Source organism: Ornithodoros turicata, chromosome 10 (genome assembly GCF_037126465.1).
Source record: "Ornithodoros turicata isolate Travis chromosome 10, ASM3712646v1, whole genome shotgun sequence".
NCBI lineage: Eukaryota > Metazoa > Arthropoda > Arachnida > Ixodida > Argasidae > Ornithodoros > Ornithodoros turicata.
In genome coordinates, this window is record NC_088210.1 from 8,618,786 (window position 1) to 8,636,146 (window position 17,361).

General features: G+C 43.7%; 1 protein-coding gene and 1 long non-coding RNA gene across 3 annotated transcripts in view; both read left to right on the forward strand.

The window, feature by feature from the left end:
• The window catches only part of LOC135370098 (COP9 signalosome complex subunit 7b-like), a 337,544-nt gene that overhangs the window by 127,681 nt on the left and 192,502 nt on the right, over positions 1-17,361 (forward strand). The window lies entirely within an intron of this gene.
• Positions 8,868-15,594, forward strand: LOC135370646 (uncharacterized). Of its 2 annotated transcripts, none has more exons than XR_010415411.1 (4): positions 8,868-9,349; positions 9,485-9,580; positions 10,815-12,731; positions 13,007-15,594. It is a non-coding gene; the product is annotated as an uncharacterized LOC135370646 (long non-coding RNA). The 2 variants fall into 2 exon arrangements; XR_010415410.1 differs by having other exon boundaries at positions 13,062-15,594.

A 17,361-nucleotide genomic window follows, 5' to 3' on the forward strand; every position in this document is an offset into this window, starting at 1 on the left:
CGCGCCAAGACCAGGCTCCAACAGCTCCCCATAGAGCCCATAGTTTGAGATAATTCACACAACACTGGGCTCACGACCAATAAAATTGCGACGTGGTGGATATTATGCACAACCAGTCGGCCAATCAGGAGCCCCCATGTCTGGCTGGCTTTTCGGTCGGTCCTGGCTACCATCGACTTCTACTGGATTTCAGGCCTGCCGCCGTTACTCGGTATTCAAAATAACTAAAGCGATTTTGGGGTAAAATAAAGATTTATTTGATACAAAGCACTAATTCAAAGATCTGTAACATGGGTTCACTGTGCGTACAAAGCCCACTGCGTTGCTGACACACTGGGACAAAGTTCGAACATGAAGCAGAACGAACACACCGTTCAACTCCTAATACCGAGAGCCAGTCTCATGAGTGCGTACCATTTCATGATGAGCATCTTCTTTCGCTGCCTGCGGTGCATCCATTATAGCGAAGCGAAAAGCGCTTGTGTGGCACGTAATCCTGTGTTTGTTGACAGTCCTCGAAATCCAACGGCGCCCGAACTTTTCCTTCACGCTCCAACTCATGAAGCATTCCGGTACCGCAGTTGAGAAATTGTTCGTGGGATAATAGTTGTGTCCAGGAACAGCATAGCTCGCGTAGACTCACAATAACGCACGAATAAAATCCACGAACATATTTCTGCAAACTGTTCTGTCAATTGACACCACCGAACACAGGAGGACGACATGCCGGCCATGCTATTTCGAAACTATGCTGAAACATGCGCGCGTACAAAATGCGATTTCAAAACGTTCTCGACCAATCGGAGCGCGCGCACAGTCTAGGCCAATGGGCTTGCAACATGGTGTATGGGCGCAGTGGTACATACTCTACAGCCGCGTCCGCGGGTACCTGAGGAGGACTGCCAAGACCGCCCCGCGCGTTTCGCAGCCGCGCGCCGCGTACAGAGGGGTTTCCTTCTCACATTCGAGCATGCATGAACATGCAAAGTACATAACCACCGACCAAAATGTTATTCCCCGCCCATCTTATTCCCTCACCGGCCCAGTTCCTCATACAATACATCCTGAGTGAGGAAGTCCACTCCATGGAAGAGTGTTTCATCTCCCCATGCTTCCCCTTAACATAGCGTACTTTCCTTCTCGCGCCCAGACATGCAAGCAACAGACATACACATTTGTACAAGTGAAAATATTTTGTTAATCGAAAGTACTAGCAATCAGCATAGAGAGGTGTAAAGTTGGAACGAACAGTTTCTGCAGGCAACATTCACATTCTACACACACACACTACAAATTTTATGATATTGTAATATCTGCAGTTAAACCAATTTAATATCAAATGGATAGATTCGATAACTCGAGCGGTCAGACATTCACTTCCCCAGAGCAGATAATGTGTATTAAAGAACCTTCAGGAACACAACTTTTAATTAAGGAAGGGATTCTTAGTTCATACAATAAGAATTACAATTAAAATTTCTAACATAACAAGTCTGAGCTTCTTCTATGTGACCTCCATCTTCATGTTGTAAATCAACATAAAATAATGTAAATAATTAATTATTCCATGCTCAAATCATTTCAATGCTATTAAATACGAGCCTTTTCGATTGAAGAGCACAACAGGGGGGACACACCGCACCATCCAGGAAAACACTAATTAAACAAACAATAGTTAAACTGTCAGAGGGACATCATTAGCACAACTTTTAATTAAAGAATCTTTAACTTCGAAGCTTGCTATCAATACGACCTGAGCTAGGACGAATGCCGAGGAACGCAAGCTATATAGGGAGGACAATTTTCACTGATATGGAAGATGATACAGCCCACACTTTCTTGGGCATTCAAAATCATTACATGTACACACATTAAATACAATTCCGACTCACATTTACGCGTTTTGCCGAACACTGAGAAGAATGAGAAGAACATTGTGACATACACACGCACGCACACAAGCTCAGATAAACTTATTTCCTGACCCCAGTCCGCTAGAACCGGTTTCACCTCTCCTTTCACACATCCCTCTTTCACTCTTTCCTCGAAACGCGCGGGAGATCTCCCTCAACCCCAATCAAACCAGCTCCGGTGGCGCAGCGGTAACGCGTGCGCTTGGAGACTGGGAGGTCCGCGGTTCGAATCCGCGGGCCGGCTGAGCCGTCTGGGGTTTTTCCTGGGTTTCCCTCAGATGTGTAATAGGCGTATGCCGGCACAGTTCCCCTGAAGTCGGCCCATGGACGCAGCTATCCTCCCCCCGAGCGGATTCCGCTCGGTCTTCCACTTCACCCTTTCCTCCTCTCCACCATCTTTCCCTTCCCGAGAAACATGCCGCCTAATCAGGCAGGCAGACCTCTCGGGTTCCTCCCAACGACACTCCTCCTCCTCCTCCAACCCCAATCAACGATTCCCTCCCAAAGTCAAAATACATATTGGGTGCCATCATCATTAGAGTGAAGGATGATATCAAACCACAAGTAACACCATAAATGCAACGACTGATCTTGCTGTTATATGAAGGCGATATTTTTTTATTATCCTAATTGAACAATATACAATGATCTCAAATACTCTATATGTAAGCATCTTCAGGGTGACCAATTCGAATTTTGTTGTAACTCACACCCCCGTTTTGTTTGTTTGTTTCTTTCTTTATGAGATCACCATCACAAATAGGTGTGAGGAAATAATAATAATTAACTGCTTATATTAATCGAAAGCTACCAAATACGAATCTACAAAGTGAAGAGCAAAACGCAGGAACATGTGGATAGTTGGAGAAGTAGAATCAGACACACGATCAAAGCAACAATTATCATTAGTCAACACTACAAATATTATGCTAAAAAGAGGAGCACAAGCTAAGAACATGTATATAGATGGAGAAAGTCTGGAGGAGTATAATCAAACACACAGAATCGTAGCAATAATTATCAATAGTCAATGTTAGGAATAACATGCTAACAGGGGAACATCGAATAATCATTAAAGGGATAGAATCACAGCGAGCAGTCATAGAGGTAATTAAAACAATCAATAGTCAATGCTAAAAACTGTCAGAGAGATATTATTAACACAACTTTTAATTAAAACTTTTAAGCATGGTGTCATTGCGACCTGTCCTAGGGCAAACACCAAGCAACACGAATTTCTATAGCAGGACAGTTTTCATCAATCTGAAAGAGGCTACAAAGCCTACATTCTTTTGCATTCGGGATCATTACATATGCACAGATTAAACGCAATTTTGACTCACATTATCAGATTTTGTTGAATATTTCCATGAGGAGGACAAAATAGCATACACACAAACTCACCTCGGAAAAGCGTGCAACGAAGAAGGCCGCCACTAGATACCCCACTGTTGCCGTTCCGGATCACTTCAGCGCGCTAAGTTTAGCAACAAAATGTTTTTGTTGTTTCTGCGAATGAATCTAGTCTTTATATGTCCAAATAAAACGTGTATAACAACTTTCTGTGTCATGTTTCACTTTTTGGTCCCGTTTTTAAACGTGTTGAGCGATCGGAAGGATCTAGTGCACGGCTGCGTGCATCACACGGCGTACCTGTCATACTAGGCGCAGTCGTCCATTTCTCCTTCGGTGACTTGGCCTGGCTTGGATTGTGCTTCAACTGGATCTTTAGCGCGCTACAATCAAACGCAAGCCAACGTCTGGTAACAATGGGGTATCTAAGGGCGGCCTCCGGCATTGCACGCATCGGGATAGGAACAAATACATGGGAAAATGGCGACCTTGGGGCGACAAGTTCACTGTCCCCCAGTCCCTACAGAACCGGTTTTCCCCGTCTTTTCATTTGTCCCTCTCCATTCTTTTCTGGAAACCTACGGGAGAGGTCCCCCACCGCAACCTACGGTTTCCCCATGGCTGAAATTCCTGTTGCATGGCAATATCAGTGGACTGAAGAATGATATCAACGCACAAGTAACGTCATAGATTTTTCAACAATACAATGGGTAAAAGCAAATGACATGCTTTAATTGAACGTAGAATCCCCAAGTGAAAAAGTTGTAACACAAAGCAAACATCATCGCTTTTCTTTGCTTTTTCTCTCTATAGCATTAATTATCACTACAAATTTTAAATAGACTCATACCATTTTTTTTAACATCATGGATAAACAACCGCTTCACATGCATCGAATCATTATTCTCTCCCTTAATCAGGAGCATAAATTTGAAAATGAAAAAAACATATGATAATAAATCGATAAGCTTACTTTTATTTTTTATTTTTTTTTTAGAAGTTTCGTGGCTTCGAAGACTATTTCAAGACAACTGCCAAAATAGCCCAATGCATAATTGAAAGAATGAACATGACCTCATTTATCAACATATAATATAAGGATCACTGTCCCAAATTGACATCACGCGATAAATGCAACGAAAGCAGGCAAAATGAGAACAACGAACATGACCATTTAGTGATGGGAAGCTCCTTTTTTTATACTTAGACAGTCATAAACAGCCTATGTCAGGAGCTGATTTTCTGGCGGTGAAATGACAAACCATATGCATATCTAAGCAACAAACATGTATTTTTCATTGACTTACAAGAAGGAGCTGGACTGGAAATATTCCTACAAAGCCCACGAGTTCTCTCAGGTATTCCTCGCTGCATGGAAGCAACCTTTCCTCAGTTGTGAGAAGGCACAGACAAAACCTTTCTAGCTGGCTACAACACAATTGACCATAAGCTCCCCATCCCGTCAACAATAGAACGTGGAGATGTACGGTCTTTTTTCGACTTCAAACGCCCCAAGGATGGAAGTAATTGATGTTGGGGGAGAATCGGTACACAGGATGACGATAAAATTCTCTCCACACACACCTCAAACCGACGCTTTTCTTCTTTACACATTACTATCATGTTTCAAACTTAACAAAATAACTCAATCGAAAATATTTTTGAGTTTCAAAACAGACCAACCAATGCTATATGAGGACGAACTGTTTACATCAGCATATCGACTCAACAAGACAAGCAGAACGAGCGAAAGCTTCGTGAAGCTTCTAAACCAACTGCGAAAATAAACAATTCCACAGCTGAAAAAAAAAAAACGAGTATAGATTATTTTCTCCATACATAGCAAGTCAATGAATGTTCGACTGGAATCTTGTAAACTACTCCACTTCTTTGCCAATCAACCAAACGAATTTGATTACATTAGAGGAAGAAAACATAATTATTAATCATCTTTTTCAAATCGTACGGAGATTCTTAGAGATGCTCCCCAGATGCCACAGTCGAGGTCTCTGTTGGAATCAGCGCGCAGACGAAATACTGTGCTCACATATATTTCTTGTAAACTGCTCTAACTTTGCTCATCATCCAAATGAATTTGATTTCATTAGAAGGAGACAATGTAGTACCCCCCCCCCCCCAGGAGTAATGTAGTAAACACCCAGAATGGCTTAATTTAGAACTCGTGAAAATAGATGATTATCATCTATAACGGTCTTTCAAATTCAAAATAGTATGCAGATACACATAAATACCCTAAATACTGCAACTGAATCCGTTTTCTTTTACTTTTACATAATCAGCATTCAGAGGGAATAGTGTTCCTACACAAAACTATTGTCACATGTTGACATTGTCGTTAAGGCATTTTTTCATCCTAGTAATCTAGTGTTGACATTAGAACATTCTCACTTTTTTCTGTCCGAAAACTTGCAGCAATATGTAATCTGGATGCCTGAAAGCAACAACACTATAGCGGACGGAAAAAGTGATTTCATGGTCGACATCTAATCTCATTCATGACAATTATTTCAATATGGTGAGCATGTCAAAGGATGTGTAATCACAAAAGTCCTTTGCATCTCAAGTGTCTCGCGACGTAAACCTCCAGTTATTATTATTGAAAGGCCTCTGGCCAAGTGTTCCACGTTACGAATACATTTACGAAGAGTGTGATTTTAGCAATATACGAGCTTTAGTCAGGTGACTGATACGTCGACGACAAGAGGACACGAAGGTTGCGAAGGTCACACTGACATAGAATTTTGTCGATAACCGACTATATAATTAAGAAGCTTGATTAAGAAGAAGATATGATTAAACAGAAGAAACTTGAAGAGGCAACTGCATTGGAATGATGGGCGTTCGTGAAGACGTTATATCTCCGACGATGAGGAAGACGTTTCAGGAGACAAGCAATACAGTCGGAATGCCGTGTTGAGCTTGCGATTGCGCGTTTGTGGGGGCTCGGATGCGTCGTGCGTGACTCGCACATGTTGCCACATGGGTGCCCGGCATTGCGCATCGAGAATTCGGGCACATCGCTGAAACCGTGAGTGCTGCTTTGAAATCGCTTTCTTCATCGTCGGAGATATAACGTCTTCACGAACGACCATCATTCCAATGCAGTTGCCTCTTCAAGTTTGCTTCTGTTTAATCATATCTTCTTCTTGATCAAGCTTCTTCTTAATTATATAGTCGGCTATCGACAAAATTCTATGTCAGTGTGACCTTCGCAACCTTCGTGTCCTCTTGTCGTCGACGTATCAGTCACCTGACTAAAGCTTGTATATTGCTAAAATCGCACTCTTCGTAAATGTATTCGTAACCTGGAACACTTGGCTAGAGGCCTTTTAATAATAATAACTGGAGGTTTACCTCGCGAGACAATTGAGATGCAAAGGCCTTTTGTGATTACACATCCTTTGACATGAACGAAATATATGTGAGAACACTATTTCGTCTGCGCGCTGATTCCAACAGAGGCCTCGACTGTGGCATCTGGGGAGCATCTCTATGAATCTCCGTACGATTTGGAAAAGATGATTAATAATTATGTTTTCTTCCTCTAATGTAATCAAATTCGTTTGGTTGATTGGCAAAGAAGTGGAGTAGTTTACAAGATTCCAGTCGAACATTCATTGACTTGCTATGTATGGAGAAAATAATCTATACTCGTTTTTTTTTTTTTTTTTTTCACCTGTGGAATTGTTTATTTTCACAGTTGCTTTAGAAGCTTCACAAAGCTTTCGCTCGTTCTGCTTGTCTTGTTGAGTCGATATGCTGATGTAAACAGTTCGTCCTCATATAGCATTGGTTGGTCTGCTTTGACACTCAAAAATATTTTCGATTGAGTTATTTTGTTAAGTTTGAAACATGATAGTAATGTGTAAAGAAGAAAAGCGTTGGTTTGAGGTGTGTGTGGAGAGAATTTTATCGTCATCATGTGTACCGATTCTCCCCCAACATCAATTACTTCCATCCTTGGGGCGTTTAAAGTCGTAAAAAGACCGTACATCTCCACGTTCTATTGTTGACGGGATGGGGAGCTTATGGTCAATTGTGTTGTAGCCAGCTAGAAAGGTTTTGTCTGTGCCTTCTCACAACTGAGGAAAGGTTGCTTGCATGCAGCGAGGAGTACCTGAGAGAACTCGTGGGCTTTGTAGGAATATTTCCAGTCCAGCTCGTTCTTGTAAGTCAATGAAAAATACATGTTTGTTGCTTAGATATGCATATGGTTTGTCATTTCACCGCCAGAAAATCAGTTCCTGACATAGGCTGTTTATGACTGTCTAAGTATACAAAAAGGAGCTTCCCATCACTAAATGGTCATGCTCGTTGTTCTCATTTTGCCTGCTTTCGTTGCATTTGTATCGCGTTATGTAAATTTGGGACAGTGATCCTTATATTATATGTTGATAAATGAGGTCATGCTCATTCTTTCAATTATGCATTGGGCTATTTTGGCAGTTGTCTTGAAATAGTCTTCGAACCCACGAAACTTCTCAAAAAAATAAAAAATAAAAGTAAGCTTATCGATTTATTATCATATGTTTTTTTCATTTTCAAATTTATGCTCCTGATTAAGGGAGAGAATAATGATTCGATGCATGTGATGCGGTTGTTTATCCATGATGTTAAAAAAATGGTATGAGTCTATTTAAAATTTGTAGTGATAATTAATGCTATAGAGAGAAAAAGCAAAGAAAGGCGATGATGTTTATTTTGTGTTACAACTTCTTCACTTGGGGATTCTACGTTCAATTAAAGCTTGTCATTTGCTTTTACCCATTGTATTGTTGAAAAATCTATGACGTTACTTGTGCGTTGATATCATTCTTCAGTCCACTGATATTGCCATGCAACAGGAATTTCAGCCATGGGGAAACCGTAGGTTGCGGTGGGGGACCTCTCCCGTAGGTTTCCAGAAAAGAATGGGGAGGGACAAATGAAAAGACGGGGAAAACCGGTTCTGTAGGGACTGGAGGACAGTGAACTTGTCTCTGTGTGTATGCTATTTTGTCCTCCTCATGGAAATATTCAACAAAATCTGAGAATGTGAGTCAAAATTGCGTTTAATCTGTGCACATGTAATGATTCCGAATGCAAAAGAATGTAGGCTTTGTAGCCTCTTTCAGATTGATGAAAACTGTCCTGCTATAGAAATTCGTGTTGCTTGGTGTTTGCCCTAGGTCAGGTCGCAATGACAGCATGCATAAAAGTTTTAATTAAAAGTTGTGTTAATAATATCCCTCTGACAGTTTTTAGCATTCACTATCGATTGTTTAATTACCTCTATGACTGCTCGCTGTGATTCTATCCCTTTAAAGGTTAGATATGCCGATTTTGAAGTGCCGCAGAACTGAGCGATACTCGCGCTGTGTGTTCATTACCGAACACTGAATATGTGTGCGAAATATCTTGCTCCACCTGTTCGTAGTTTTTTAGAAAACAGTTTTTTTAGTTTCCACGCCCGCCCGTCAGACCGTCGGCAAACCCTGCGCACGGGCGCACCGACGTCACTGCTCTCGGTTTATCTGTCTTTGGCTTGGCATGGACTCTTGGCTTGGCCGCTTGGCTTCTTTCGTTTCGTCCTCTGTGCATCGTACATAAGCGAACAGCTGTTATGTTGTTGCTACAGTCACTGTAGTTGTTGCTAAGCCGGAAACAAAGCATGTGAATATTTTTTTATTTTTTTTGGCACGACGTCGTTTGCGAAGTGCACTTCCTTGTTCTGACCTTGCCTTTTATGGGCTGGAGCGATATGATACGTGATATGCCACGGCGAAGTTGTCGAAGATGCGACGGTGCTACGCTGTTAGAACAGTTCATCGGAGCATTCAAGTGTTACCTATTATAAGCTACCAAAAGACCAAGCAGTGCGAAGCTCTTGGCTGACAGTGGTGCCTGCTAATTTCCACTGCAAGGATTTTGTCCACGAATGTTATCATAGGTTACGCGCGACTCCAGAGGCAATTTGGAATCTCGGCACAAAAAAAGTCTGATGAAAATTTGAGGTGCCCGACGCACAGTGAACATTTTGAACGTGCTACGGAGGATCAAGGCAAAAAACGAGAGCAAAAAAGGTAAGTCGAGGTTCAGATATAAAAAAATAGCAAGCGTAATGAATCGATTGTGCAGCTGTCCTACTGCGCTTACTCTGATATATCCACGATTGACAACAGAATAGTATTGATAATCTAACTTCTGAATTATCACAGGTGCACGCTGAAGGCGGAAATGAAGCATGATCTGGCTTGCATCTGGTACATGAAGAAATTGCTGACACGTTAGTTGCAGTCAACCTCCACCAACAGGTATGACAATGTGATGTTATAATTTGAGTATTCACCTATGTTCAACTTTTCATGTGCACTCGCATGCAGACATCTTGACACCACTTTTAAATCTGCCCTCAAAGTTACAACCTGTGCTTTCAGGGTGGAAAACAAAGGTCGCCATTCCGATTAGCTGCTATCTCCCAGTTCAAGCACTTTTGCTGTCTAGACACTGGTTCCTGTGGATGGGGTGTTACAATCTTCACTGTCTGATATAGAAGCTACGTTACATTAGTTCAGTTAATTTGTCTTTTGCAGATTTTTGTTACTGTTAGCTGAATTACTCTTGGACATCCAATCCTTTGACACACCGAAGCTGATGTCGTCTCTGATAACGTTTTAGAATTTTCAGTGTCATCAACGTCCATTGAGGAAGGGGCCTTTACTATCTGTGAGTCTTAAATTGAAGAATAGCCCAGAATTCATGTTAACATTGTCTACTCTTATTAATTCACTGTCTGTGTTCTGAGAGCTAAGAAAAATGGAAACTGTTTATTTGTCGCAACTTCACACTGGATACTGGTGTGGTACTGGCTTGACATGTAAGCTAAAATACCTGGATTCTACAATAATTGTGTTCAACTTGGTGCATTACCGTGGGCAATGCCACATTCACTACATTTTTAGTGGGTCTGGTGCACAAATACCGTGCACATACTGCATACATACATACTGTTTGATAGGCAAAAATACCTGAGCAGTCCTGTGTGGTCTTTTTACCCAAAGTCCATACGCTTACTGCAAAGTCACAGTATGTAGAACAGCAATGTGCAGGTATACTGCGATAGAGATTCACAACAGAAAGAAGACTGGTGAGAGCATCTAAATTTTAATGAGACGAGACTTTCGTGCACAAGGCTGCTCTTGTTAATGTCTAATATGAAGTTACAAAATCCCAGAATATATAAAACATGTTGTAATGTAGAGAGCGAGGGTGGGTACAGACATAAAAATAATTATACAATCATATACAATAAAATAAAAAGGGGGGTACAACTCCCCCCTCAACTCAACTCGACAACTCAATAACTACTTATTCTCTACCTTACAACATGTCATATATTCTGGAATTTTGTAACTTGATGTTAGACCTCAAGAAGTACTGACTTCTGTGCGAAAGTCTTCTTTCTGTTGTGCACAATCATTATACAGTAAATACGACTATCCATTTCTTGTCATTAAATGCTTTTTCTTTTTTCTTTTTTTTCTGCAGTGATGAGCATCCATAAGGACACATGCCAGAAAGGGAGTCTCTTTGGGATGACAAAGCCTCATCACCTCGTGAGGATACAATGGTTGACGAATGGTTCTCAAGTACATCAAAACTTCAACAAATACTGTAGAAGTCATTTTTTCCGCGTGGAAAATATTTTCGCGTTTCCGAACAGAGCTGGTTTGAGGAGTTATTCGCGAGAAGTTAAATTCGCGACACAGGTTTCCGGGGGTGCTTTGCTCTTGCATATCGTGCCGCCGTCAACACTCCGGCATGTTTCGGCAAGTACTAAGACATCCTTTGTTCACGTTAATGGCGGCATTCTAGGTCAATTCCTTTCTTCTCCTCACAGACATGGGAGGAAATGCCCTGTACAATGGCCTTTAGGGACCCTACAGGAGGTCATAGTACTGGCCGCGTGCAGGTCAGCCACTTGATTTTAGCAGCTCTCATTCATTATCACTCAGGCACTGAACAGTTCGGTTGAGGTGTGCTAGTATCATACAAGCTGGTTTTGAGGTGGTATAGTGGTACACTGTATGTACAGTGCAACGGGTTTGTAAGGGTTTGTAGGGTGATCGATTTTCATTTCCTTACATCTAGCCTGATGGGATAAAACAATCTTCTGCGGCTTGCTTAAACTGCCTACACTGCATGGAGCAGAAAGAGTCAAGGTAGTCACGGTACAGCGTCGAACGCCGAACGATTTTCGCCCTCATGTGGCTAGAGTTATTCGCGGGAACTTAAATTCGCGATTTTGGAGGAGTGCGCGAAAAACGCGAAAAATAATTCCGCGCGAAAAAAACCACTTCTACAGTAATTCATGAAAAAGCCAGTCAGTGCTAGCACCAGGAATTGAACGTGGGCCGTCCTGCTACCAATCAGAGATGTTACATTTCAGGCGCTCATTGACTTTTGGTGAATTACTTGTTGACTTTGTCCCAAGGTGGAGCTCGCCACAGCTCATTTGCCTATCTGCTAATGTTGTGGCGTGTGTTGCGGTTTTCTGTTTGTGTGTTCCAGACTCAGAACGGTTAATTTGAATCAGGTCAGGTACGTTTCATTTAGACATGGCAAACATAAAGTGGTGTTTCTCAACACAACTTAGCAGTGGCCTTCATGCATTACTGCTACGGCCATTAAGCGTGAATGGAAAGGATGGATGTAAAACCCCAAGACTAGGGAACACGAAGGGACAGACACAAACACGTCCCTTTGTGTTCCCTAGTCTCGGGGTTTTACATATGCATCATCTTCACCAGCTCGCTTGCTTCCTAGCCATTTTTTCTGCACATTATGTTCACTCTACTTTTATCGTGTGCTATGTAATCTTGTTCAAGTTCTGTCAAACGAGCGTGTAATGCTATCAAAAAATCCAGTACACTCTTTAAGTGGGATGAATGGTAGCGCATGAATGCAGGAAGGAAACTGTCATGTTATGGCAAGTTTTTATGTATTGTACATTTAACTACTAATTTTATTGGTTAGCTTTCGCCGGCGTATCATGTCAAGCCATGTTGTATTAATTTGGAACATGTTCTTCTTAGTAGCCAGCGCAGCTGATACACAGTGAGAACATCGCCCGTGTGTGTTTGTCTTTCCACTGCAGCCCTTGGGTTTCCTCCCTGATGGCTACACATGTCAGGGATAGGTTTCAGAACCGGTAGTTCCCGCCAAGTGTGAATTGATTTTCAGGAGATCATCAGAGAGAGAGAGAGATTATGGTTTTAATGGCACAAAGGCAACAAAGGCCATAGAGCGCCAAAGCTACGGTGAGTGTGTGAGAGATGCTTATGGGAGAGATGATGTGAGAGTGTGTGGTAGTTAAAAGCTATCTACAGGTATGAGCGATGAAATGGACCAGGATAAGAAAGAGAGGAGGGTGAACAGGCTAACGTGCTTGGCGGACGATAACAAGTGAGTATCTACAAGTGTGAGCGATGAGGTGATCCAGGATGAGATATTTACATGAGGGGTTCGGTGATATTAGATAAAAGCGGAGCAATACTTAACATCTACATCTGACTATGTAATCCACACATGGTCAAAAATTGGATGACATTATCAAACGGCACAAGAAGGGCCGGGTGGAGTGGGACATGGTATCTGTAGAATGCGGTGAAATACTGTTTGCGTTGGTGTTCGAAGTGAGGGCAGGATGGATGGGGCTGTGATCAGTTCCCTGCTCGCAGTTCACGTGGCGCTGGTGAGGGCGACTCTGCTTTACAGCCTTCCTATCCTGCACAGGATGTGAACAACAACACTAAATACCCTTCGGTCCCTGTTTGCTCGAGGCCTTCGTCGCTGCCTCGGAGCTCCAAGAATGGCTGAAACACGGGAAGTCCTGGCTGAAGCTGGTGAACTACCGGTTGAGGTTCAACGTGAACGTGAAACGGCTCGGCACTTTCTACGTTTGCGAGCTCACATTCTCCGTCACCCGCTCCTCAGGAAGATTCGATACCGCCCACAAAGGGACACGCCAGACTCTCACTGGCTTCATATAGCTAAGGACATTATACCGCCGTAAGCCCCCTGGTCTCTGCCGGAACCGCCGACCTTCGTAAGCCTTCCAAGCCTTTTGTAAAGAAGAGATCAGGTTCCCCCTCAAGTCCTTCGAGCCCATTTTCATGCTCTGGTAGACGAGAAGTTTTGTACGTTCACAGCAGCATATACAGATGGCGCATCCCGAAATAACAAGTCCGCCTCAGCATTCGTTATACCATCCGAAGGCGTAGTACAAGGACGACGCCTTTCACATCCAACCTCGTCAGCAGCTGCGGAACTCTATGCCATCCTTTTCCTTCTGCAACACATCGCTGACTTTACCCCGCGGGCATGGGCAGTATTCACAGACTCCAAATCTGCACTTCACGCTATTGAAAATTCCGGCATACGAGGCCCATCCGCACCCCTGGTCACAGATGTGTTAATGGCTTACCAAACTGTCGACGGAGCAGGCCACAGGCTAGTTCTCCAGTGGGTTCCAGCCCATTGTGGTGTCGTGGGAAATGAGCAGGCCGACAGCGCCGCAGAAGAAGCACTCTCGTATCGGAAACGGACCTGTATTGTTCTGCTGAGAGGAGCCCGTCGTTCCATTCTGCCACGCCTCGCGACAACCCTGGCTTCCCGCCAATGGACAACCGACATTCTCCCCCCATCTATGTTGAGCAGAGTCGATCCAACGCTTGTTTTCCGCATGCCACGAAGCACCCCTCGTCAAGATGCTGCATTAATCCACCAAATGCGACTCGATGTGGCCTTATACAGCTCAGTGGCGTTACCGCTTGAGACAAGTTGACTCTTCCACCTGCTGCCACTGTGGTGCTCTAGGGGATCTGGAGCACATTCTTCTTCATTGCCCTAACTACCAACCTTCCCGGACCTCACTGTCCGAGTCTCTTCGTCAGCTGGACTCTCGCCCCTTCTCCCTCTCGAAATTGTGTCCCTGGCCCAATCCAGCCCAGCAACGATCAGCGCTCAAAGCCCTTTTGACATTTCTGGACACCATCGGACTCCGATCGTTATTCTCGTCGAGCTCGTCGAGGGCTCGTGGAGTATCTGTATTTTATACCCCACATCCCCACCAGCAATGGGGTAGAGTATCGCCTCTGGTGATGAACCTCCCCACTCTCCTTCTGAAAATAAAGTTGTTGTTAGTTTCAAAAGTATTCAAGTATGTTGCTTCGATAGACCCCGGTAACGGCAAGAAGCTTTGCGATCGTCACGCTGGACCCCCCTTCCATATATATTATTTTTTTCTCCTCAGATTTGCGCGATTTCCGTGAGTCAGCCTGTGGCAAGTAGGGGGCTCGAGTACCCTTATCCCCCCCGTGGCTACGCCACTGCCTGTACCGCAGATGCGATACCCAACCTTCGCAGGATGACTTAAGTTCATTATATTGCACAAACTGGGTTTCCACCACACAAGGGGTCCCGGTGCCAAGTCATGATCCTGGTATCAAGTGTCAGCTTTCCATCGGTACGTACACGATCAAATGCCTCGGAGAGATACAAAAAGAAAATGTTAATTTGTTGGTTTCTATCTAAAGCTAATACAAAGTCATGGATTAAAAATCAGACAGAGCCATGGCAGCGGAGTAATCCCCACGAAATCAATGCTGCAAGGAGGTTAGTAAACCATTTTCTTTAAGGAATTATGTTACTTGAATATGATGTTACTTGTTTGGAGAAGATGAGCTCTAACCATTCACAACAGATGGAAAGAAGACATACTTGGAAACCAAAGATGAGGCGCTGCTGCCTTACGTATCGGTTTTACACGAGCGCATTTCCCCTCCTTCGGAACAGTCCCTTCGTCCAGCAACATCAACAAAATAATCTTGAGGAATTGCGTGACCCACTCGTACCTTCTTAGAAAATCATTCGGAATATTGTCTTGTCCAGAAGACCACCACAATACCGCGTCCTGGAGTAGCCAGTCCTTTGGACTATCATATCCACTTTTTTCCTTTAACGACCAACCCGCAGAAGACTTCTTGATATTTAGCTTCCTCAGAGGCAATAGTAACAACAACAACAACTTTATTCCAGGATGATGAGTGAGGAGTTTCATCGCCGGGGGCGATACTCTACCCCATTGCTGAGGTGAAGCGTAGAATGAAATAATGGGCCCCGTTACAATAAGGATCCAAGTCCTGTGGTGTCCAATAACAAATACAGATACAAGTACTGATTTAACGTAATGTAAGACTAATAATAATTCGGGGCTGTTAGCCGTGAGCCAACGGTTATAGATCCGTGATTAAATGACTTGGCCACATTTTCTATATTATCTCTTTTTTGCTGTGCGTCATTGTGTCCCTGTTTTGCCGGATACTTGGAGTAATCATATGCCAAACCTTCTGGGGGCACGCAACAAAGACGTGGCTCTAACATTTATTTTTAGCCTCGCTTAATTTCCTTCGTCAACCCCGGAACCAGAGTTATTTTACACCGCCGTCTAATGTTGGTTATGCGACGTTTAAGAGGCTAACCGTTGCGTGTTATCTTTGGTCTTCGAGTGTAAACTTTGCAAAACCTCTTGGGCAGGAACTTTGTTATTTATGCACATGTGTACAGTAGTAGTATGGGATGGACACAGACGGCCTCCAGCACACAACTGGCCAAAACAGGATTAAATTAGCAATTAGAGCTAAGTGGGACCCCCACAGTACCGTATTTTCACGCGTATTAGCCGCACTGCAGATAAGCCGCAGGACTCGCTTTTAGATACATTTTGGAAATGTTTTTGCAGACTAGACGCACTCGCAGATAAGCCGCGAGTAATACGACGCGACTGCTTTGTGCGCTAAACCAGTGATGCACAAAACAAAATCAATAGAGACTCTCAACGCTCGTCGACGCCGTACTCCCTGCCAGCTGCCCTGTTCCCGTACTGGTCCGCGACGTCAACGACTTTTAGTTTGAAGCCGCTGTCGTAGCTGTGCCTCCGCGTTGGAGCCATGCCTTACCTCTAACTGCCGTGCCCGTGTCCACGAATGCTGCTGCTCAGGTCAAATGAGAACTGATGCTTAGCTGACCACGTTTTATCCCGATGTCAGGTGTATTGAACCCTTCCTGTGGGTCTTCCGGCAAAGGAGACCGTAGGGAATGCCATAAACCCTGTGGTCCACATTCCGGTGTCGGCATGATATATAACAAAGGAGGTCAGTTGTAGTGTTCCACTAAGATCGGATTGTGCCCTTGTTGCGTGTTTTTTGTGGATTGACGAGTTAGTGGTGTTCCAGGAGACATTAATCGCTGTCACCCCTTTTGTTAAAGCTGCGTGGGGGAATGTATTCGGAAGATCAGCCCACTCGAATGTGGACCCGCCCCTGTTCAGTATTGTTCGTGTACTGGCAGGGCGGTCCTGTTCCGAAAAACATAAGGCACTGTCTGCCCTTTCGTTTAATCCGCGGTATAGGGAAAACACCAGGAAAAAATAGCCATCAGATAAGCCGCCCCCGTGGATAAGCCGCAGAGCGTCCGCGAAAAAAAAATCGCGCATAAGCCGCGGCTAATACGCGTGAAAATACAGTAATCAGCACCCTCCAGTGAGTCGTCACACTAATTGGTGAGCATCTAACTCGTGTTCAAGCCAACTGTATCTTGACAGCAACCTGTGTCCATAGAAAAAGAAAAAAAATAGATAGAGATACAGTGGAGAGAAGGAGTTTAGTTGAAGATCAATGACGTCATCTTGAAGAAAGTGGTCCGTAATGGCTGCTGACCATCGCTGGACAGAGAACAGAGGCAAGTGACTATCTAGTTACAAAGCATCATACCAGGTGGCGCCATCGTCCTTGTGACCACCAGTTCTGGACATCCTGTGACGTCAGCTGTAGCATCTTCATGGCTTGTCTGGGCAGTGTAGGATAGCTCTAGATATGCAAGAAAAAACACTCATAATGCAGGGGAATGCAAACTGCTGTGAAAGCAAGAGTAAATGCGCTAACCATCAATAGCTAACAACAAAAGGAATCAGACACAGAACGAAAACAGCCCACCACAACAGCAGTCACAGGGAGCAAAGAACGATGCGACTGCT